Source organism: Peromyscus maniculatus, chromosome 20 (assembly GCF_049852395.1).
Source record: "Peromyscus maniculatus bairdii isolate BWxNUB_F1_BW_parent chromosome 20, HU_Pman_BW_mat_3.1, whole genome shotgun sequence".
NCBI lineage: Eukaryota > Metazoa > Chordata > Mammalia > Rodentia > Cricetidae > Peromyscus > Peromyscus maniculatus.
Window position 1 is genome coordinate 17,102,058 of NC_134871.1, and position 7,285 is coordinate 17,109,342.

At 39.8% G+C, this 7,285-nt stretch overlaps 1 pseudogene across 1 annotated transcript; it reads right to left on the reverse strand.

The window, feature by feature from the left end:
• Positions 1-3,730: 3,730 nt before the first annotated feature.
• LOC143269721 (beta-galactoside alpha-2,6-sialyltransferase 1 pseudogene) lies at positions 3,731-7,082 on the reverse strand (annotated as a pseudogene). Its single transcript, XR_013046333.1, has one exon. The product of XR_013046333.1 is annotated as a beta-galactoside alpha-2,6-sialyltransferase 1 pseudogene (transcript).
• Positions 7,083-7,285: the final 203 nt, after the last annotated feature.

A 7,285-nucleotide genomic window follows, 5' to 3' on the forward strand; every position in this document is an offset into this window, starting at 1 on the left:
AGTTAATAATTTAGAATTGTTTTATTTATTATATATTATAAATATACAATAAAATGCATATAATTATATATAACTATTTATATTTAAAAAACAAGAAAAAGCCAATCTTTTCAGTGTCTGTGTTTGTGTGTTGTGTGTTTGTGTTTACACTCATAATACACACTCAGGTTTCTTGTGCTTTCTCTTGGATTCTTTTACTTCTGTTGGTTTGTTTTGTCTTATTACATTTGTTAGCTTTTGTTTTATATCTTATTATATTAGAATAGATTATTATCCCTTAGAAAACTTATTGTTTTTTTTTCTAATGAGAGACTGAAGTGTGTGGATCCAGATAGGAGTGAAGTTGGACAGGAAAAGGAGGAGTAAAGAAATGGGAGAGAATACTCAGGATATATGTAAAAAAAATTTCAATAAAACTAAAAATAAATGAAAATATTTCTAAAAAAGGAAATGAAAAGAAGAATATGGGATGCACATAGTTATGAAATGAGTAATGATTATTTTTAAAAACAACTCCATATTTGAAAAATTACCAGATCTCATCATGTTTTAAGAGCCACTGACAAATCAGTATGGATTTTCCTAATAAAGCTGAAAATAAACCTACCATTGTACCAGCTACAACATCCTTGGGCATATACATAAGAGACTATATCCAACTACAGAGAAACCTGTTCTTCATTGCCCATTATTTCTCTTCAGAGGAGTAAGGGGACTAAAACAGCATAGACATTTATTAACCAATGAATGAATAAAACTTTAAAAAATGTAGTACATTGCCATCATGGAATATTATTCAACTATCAAGAAAATAAAAACTATGAAATTCACAGGTAAATGAATCAATCATTCTGAGTGAAGATACCCAGAACATAGAGAGAAATACAAATACCTCCTGCTTTCTCTCATCTGTGGATGTTAGTTTTGAATCTTCACATAAAGTTATTTTCTTTTGGAATACCCATATATCTCAGGGATTTAGCAAGAGATAAGGGAGAGTGAACATAGTTGTATAAAGGAATAAATGAGAACAATAGAACAGAAAATTAAATTGAGGCAACGGGTGGGAACCAGGGTAGAAAAAGGAGTAGTCAAGGATAACCAAATCTTAGGGTCTTTTAAAAAGTCTATTACTATGTGCTCGCTCTCGCTCTCGCTCTCGCTCTCGCTCTCGCACTCGCATATATATATTATGACGTTCAGATGAGTTATTTCATTTTTTTTGTTCCCAAAAGTAGAGTCTCAAGCAGTTACTGGGAAGCAGCAGTTTAATCTATATTAATATTATTCATGAAATATAAATAAAATAATATAATTATACTACAGATATATAAATAATTTTTATTTGTAGATTATTGAACTTCATAGTGTCTTATTTTTTGAAATTATGTTTTTTTCACTTCTAGTGAAATAGTCCTGCCAATGTTTGTTGTGTGGATTTTCTGAAAATCACATTTTGAACATTCACAAATCTCTGTGCTTAAAGCTTGTTATATGGTGACATACTGGACTTCCATAGATATCAATAAAATTCAATCAAAAATTCATCCATAATAGGCATCAGCAAAATGTGGCCATAAATGCCCATTTTAATGTGGTCATTACTGCTCATTTCTCACTGATGAATAGTTGTGTAATATGCTCACACTGGGTTTTTGCAGGGACATTCTAATTATGTTATCCATAGTATGAGTAATAGTCACATAAAGAATAATGCATTTGAAAGTGAATTTTATGTAATTTACTTATTTTAATTCTCCTCATCAAAATGATTTATAGTTATATTTTCCCCAATTGATCAATTGGGCAAAATAACATTTATCTAATCTAAATGTCCATTTTTATTACTTTGTCTCCTCTATTTATCATACATTGCAATGTTTTTCATAGCGTGAAACTGTCTCTGACTAATATACTATTAAACATTCATTTTTAAGTAAACTTAATGAGCTAACAAAGCCCATTTCAGCCTGAATACTGGGTATTGCATCATTATTTAACAAGGTTTACAGTATGACTTAATTTTTTATTTAAAAATGAATATCATTACTATAATTATTTCTTTTATTGTTTCATATACTGTAGACAACTGTACAAAAGAACAAATTTATATGAGTGGAGTTTGTAACACTAACTTTAGTTTTATCTTATGCTGTATTTTCATGTTTTATGTAATTTACTTTGAAGAAAAAGTGAAGAAAATGTGCTGTAAATCTCATATTTGATATTATTACTATTGTTATTTTATTGTTGCTGATTATGTTGGAAGTCAGCTCTGAATTTCTATGTGGGTTTATTTCTAGACTAATGAGCTTGTGAAATATTTTATATAAGTTTCTCTCAAATGATGTTTGTCATTTTGAAACATTCTTATTGATTTTAGCAAACTTTTCTAGACCTGTAAGATCACTGATGGAGATGACTTATATTTTATTGCTTTCCATGTGTCAGCCCATTGCTTTGTAGTCAGCTTCACTTCATGGAAGACATCTTCTATGAAACATTCCTTGTCAAGTGAGCCTGTTTGGTTTGCATCAATATCTTCTCTGTGTCTTTAATTTCCACCACTGTTTTGTCCTATGATATATCAGGGAACAATTTTTTTGACTTTGAATAAATTGAATGTTGTTAGGTTAAGGTTGGTTTGGTTTTTCAAGACAGGGTTTGTCTGTAGCCCTGGCTGTCCTGAAAGTTATTTTATAGAGCAGGCTGGCCTTAAACTCACAGAGCTCTGTCTGCCTCTATCTCCTGCGTGCTGGAATTAAAAGCATACACTACCATTGTCTGGCTAAATGTTTTCATATATAGATCAACATTTGTCAAATTTCTCTTAATCTATTATTTCTTCACACATCTCTCAGTATCTCTATCTCTGTGTTTCTCTCTCTATCTTTCCCTGTCTCTCCATTTCTGTCTCTTTATATCCCTGTCTTTCTCACTCTCTGTCCTCTGCCTCATTTTTTTTTTCTAATTTCAAATCATGAATATTGGAGGATAGAAAAACTGTCTATTTGGCTTCTGTTTTTTCTGTCATTTATAGAGTTTATTAAAGCACCCTTTATATATATATATATATATATATATATATATATATATATATATATATATATAAAACAATATTAAATGATAGCTGTTAAATTTTTCAATTCTATTATGGTATTCTAATTTTATTCTATTTATAATGTTCTATTTCAATTTATATTCATTATGATGGGGTATTTTTATCATAATTATATAATCAATGTTATATTTCTACTTAACATTCTTGTGCTGGCTACTTTGGAGTATTTATCATCTAGTCCAACTCGAATGCAGTTCCTCTTACCTTGTTTATTTACCTGTTAAAACACTGTCCTTAATCATTTGTTTGACCCATAATTACTTGTTGAAAAAAATACTGACTAATATGCTGTAATAAATGTAGGTTAGTGATGCCTTTCTCTAAATCTCAAAAGTTAAATGGAAAACTTCTTATATTTTGTACTTCTACATTTTTATGAATTTGACACTTGGATAGTATACATTACTGCAGCTCAGATAGTGATATTGCCATTAGAAGAAAATACTTTGGAGTCCTTCCTTGCACAGATCATGCCTGAGTGGCTACACTTACTTGGAATGACAGTGGATTTAACTAAACTATGCTTTTGTTCCCTTGATGTGTCACACTCCATGGATTATTTGGCATTGTATATATTACACTAAGCTCCATGGATTGTAAATGGACTGCTTTCTTTCTTTTTTTTTTTTTTTGGAAAAGATTTATTTTAAAATTTGTACAGTCTTTGGATAATTTAGAATCAACAGGTATGCTGTTAAAGTTTCTGTCATACTCTCAAACCCCAGACCAAGAGCAATAGTAGATTTGATTGGCAGAAAGATCCCATGATTGAGGATGCATAGATGGCTACTGAAGTCAATGCCCGTGTACACAGAGGCCTTCCTGTCAATCACAGACTTTAAACTGTCCAAAATACTAAACATCTCATCAAATCAATAACAACACTTACATCCATGTCATAGTCTATTTTACTCAGGCCTCCACATTTACAGAACACAGAGAAAGTTTTACAGACGCCAGAATCACATTACATTTAATTAATTTATTCCTCCACATTAATAACAGTTTAAAAACTAGAATCTACCCAGTGTAGTTCTCCATCCCGACATCAACATGTACCTCCTGCTGACGGAACGCCAGCCTCCTGGGCGCTCCGTCCCCGGGTCCTGATGCGTTATAATGAGCATGTGAGATGAGAACTTGAAGGAAGCCAGGGATTCCCTAGCCTCGTCCCACACAGCAGCCAAGCAGCCCAATGCTCCGTGCACCCTCAAGCGGACGTGGACCTGAGGCGCAGGCAGGCAGGAGGGCAGGCCCGCGAGTGTTCCACATGGGACAGTTGCCTCACAATAGAAAGGATGCCATGTTCCTCGCCACTGCCCTCCTTTGCCCCATGGATCACTGAGCAGGCCCTTCATGAGTAAATAAGGACAGCAGGGTACCTACTTCCTATGCACCATGGACACGGTCCAGCCACATGCCCCCCTGTGGTCCCCACACAGCCCTGTGAGGTAGGATTATCACCCCCCCCCTTTTACAGATATGGAAACAAAGCCTTGAAGAAGAGACTCTGTGTAAAGTGGCACAGTGAGTCAGTGGGGGGTCAACCTGAAAACCCAGGGCCTTTCACTTCAGGCTCTCTATTGTCTGTATAAGGCAAGGGGTCAGCAGTAAACAGGTGTCTGAGGCTCAAGCACTGGAGCCCTGTGAGGACAGGCCCAGCCTTGGGAGTCCACTGGACTGGATCCTGGTGGCCTCGCTCCGTTTGCACTCATTTTTTTTTTAACCATAAACAAGTCATGGACCACGGGCTGAGTGGGCCATTGCAGTTCCCCACCGGGGAGAGAGGTCTCAGAAAATCCTTATGAGCGTATGCTTGCCAAACACCGTGGGTGCTTCCTGCCCAGAGACCAATGTCACTCCCCTGGCAGGGAGCTGGTGGAGAGAGCGGGACAATCATCAGTCACACACCTCACACCTTGTGAGGATCGGTTCTGATTAAGAGTCTAACCTAAGTTCTAGAAAACATAGTCCCCATGCCCTGAGAGACCTTCCATGGAGGGCCCATGAGGTCAAAGAAGTTGGGGGTCAGGATATTTGTCAAACAGAAAATGATTAAAAGTAATCTGGGACCAGGGGGAGACTGATTTAAGGGAAGTTAACGAGAGCAGTTAGAAGGCTAGGGGGCAGACATTTAAAAAAGATAAAAAGAGCCCCGGTCTATCTGACTCGCCTGGTGTCTACTGCGGGGCAGCACTTGCTACCAGCGTGGGTAGGGGCTTCCTGACAAAAATATCTTGGGTCCCATGTCCTACCAGGTCTTAGAGAATGTAAGGGGAGGATAACAGGAGAAAGGAAAACGCAGCCCTTCTGATTCAGGTGACATCTGCTTGACATGTGTCTTCTCCTCCTCTAAGATGTCCCCAATGCCACACACAGCTTTACAAGAACATGGTGGAGCCGGCTCCTCCTGGGTGTACAGACAGCAGCGTCCCCCCCCCCCCCCCTTCTAAAGCCCAGCACCCTGAGTACATGGAATCTTTGCATTCGAGCTGCCTGTTGGGTGTCTGTCTCGTCTACTCAACGGTGAGCGGGTTGAGGACAGAGACGGGGGTTTCTGTACCTTTCGTCTCCACATGGAGAGGGAAGGGAGCTACTGCAGAGCCTTTGCTCATCCGCACCCAGGCTTAAGGATCAGCCTCGCCAGACAGGGTGACAACAGGACTGTGTCCCCAGGGACGCGCCCTTGGGAATGACTTCGCTCTGCAGTCACTGAGCAAGCTTCCACGTCCCACACCAATGGTTTGCTTTCCCTCCTCTGAGCCACCCTGCATCTGGAACAAATCATGCCTTGGGGAGGGCTTCTTTAAGGTGTGAAATCAATACCTGCGTAGAGATTTCAAGCCACAGAGGGTGCTGGGTGGTGAGGATGACATCATTCGGTTGGGGAAAAACCAAAGTCTGGTTTTGGCGACCCTGGTGAGAACTGTGGCTCTTTTCCCTGCCCGTGTGGAAGGAGAGGAGGGTGCCATCTAGGGTGAATGTGTGTGGCAGAAATCTGAGCTCCCATGCTCTGTGGCTGCAGGGAAGGCTGGGTCTGCCTCCTTGCCATCAGGCTCTGGAAGCCCCAGAGTTCCTGCCAACAAAATTCCCTAGAGTGTAAGAAGCAGGCTTGGGTCTGGTTACCGCTCCTCTAAGCAGGGGTAACCGGGAGACTAGCCATATAATGACCTAAGGAGAAGAATGAGAATGCCCGGCTAGAGACACGGACTCAACAGCGAATGTTCCAGAAGCCGGACAGCGTGGCTTTCCCAAACAAATAAATGTCCTCATCTGTCCCCTCATTGAGATGCTTCACCATATTCTTCTCGAAGAGGAGGGGGTGGTATGCCCCCATCGTGCAGGCGTTGTCAAAGAAGTTCTGGTGGTAGTAGCACACGTCAGTCTTGCGCTTGGATGGGATGAACTCATAAACATCTACCTGGTCACACAGTGTCATCATGATGATGGTCCCCAGCATGCCGGAGGACGGAGGGTTTGGCTGAATCCAATCGGAAGAGATCTCCTGAATGATGTCCCACAGTTCCCATGGCATCTGAGGCCTGAGCATGTAAAAGGGCTGGTTGGGGAACAGCCTGCGATAACTCTTATATGTTTCGAAGAAGTTGTAGTCTGGCTTCCGGTACCAATTTGGGATATCTGCATGGTACAAAGACGGGTCCCACACAATGAGGATTCCTTCGTTGTACAAGGTGTTCTTCAGGAAGTGCTTTTCTGTGGTGATTAACTGAGAATTCATCAGGCGAATGGTCGTTTTTGTGCCCACATCCTGTTGGAAGTTGGCGATAGGTGCCCCATTAAACCTCAGGACTGCATCGTGATTATCTGCTTCTGGCTAATCCCTCTGGGGCTGCAGGCCCTCCAGGTCCTCAGGAACCAGCACTATTCTCCATGGGAAGGAGGTTTACTTGATTAGGTCTGGTGGCCAGGGCTCATTTTTCTCAGGATGATCAAAAACCATCGGCATCTTCACATGCTGCTGGTCATGGCGGCGGCTGCCAATGGACTGCTTTCTACAGAGCTCCTATCTTACATTGTTTGGATACAGCTCAATTTAAGCGGGAAGAGTTTTTAAAGTATTTATTGTAGCTTTTTTTGACTATAGTATTCCTTTTTCTTAATTATTCCATTCCTGTGTCATCCTTGTAAGCTGGTTAACTTGTA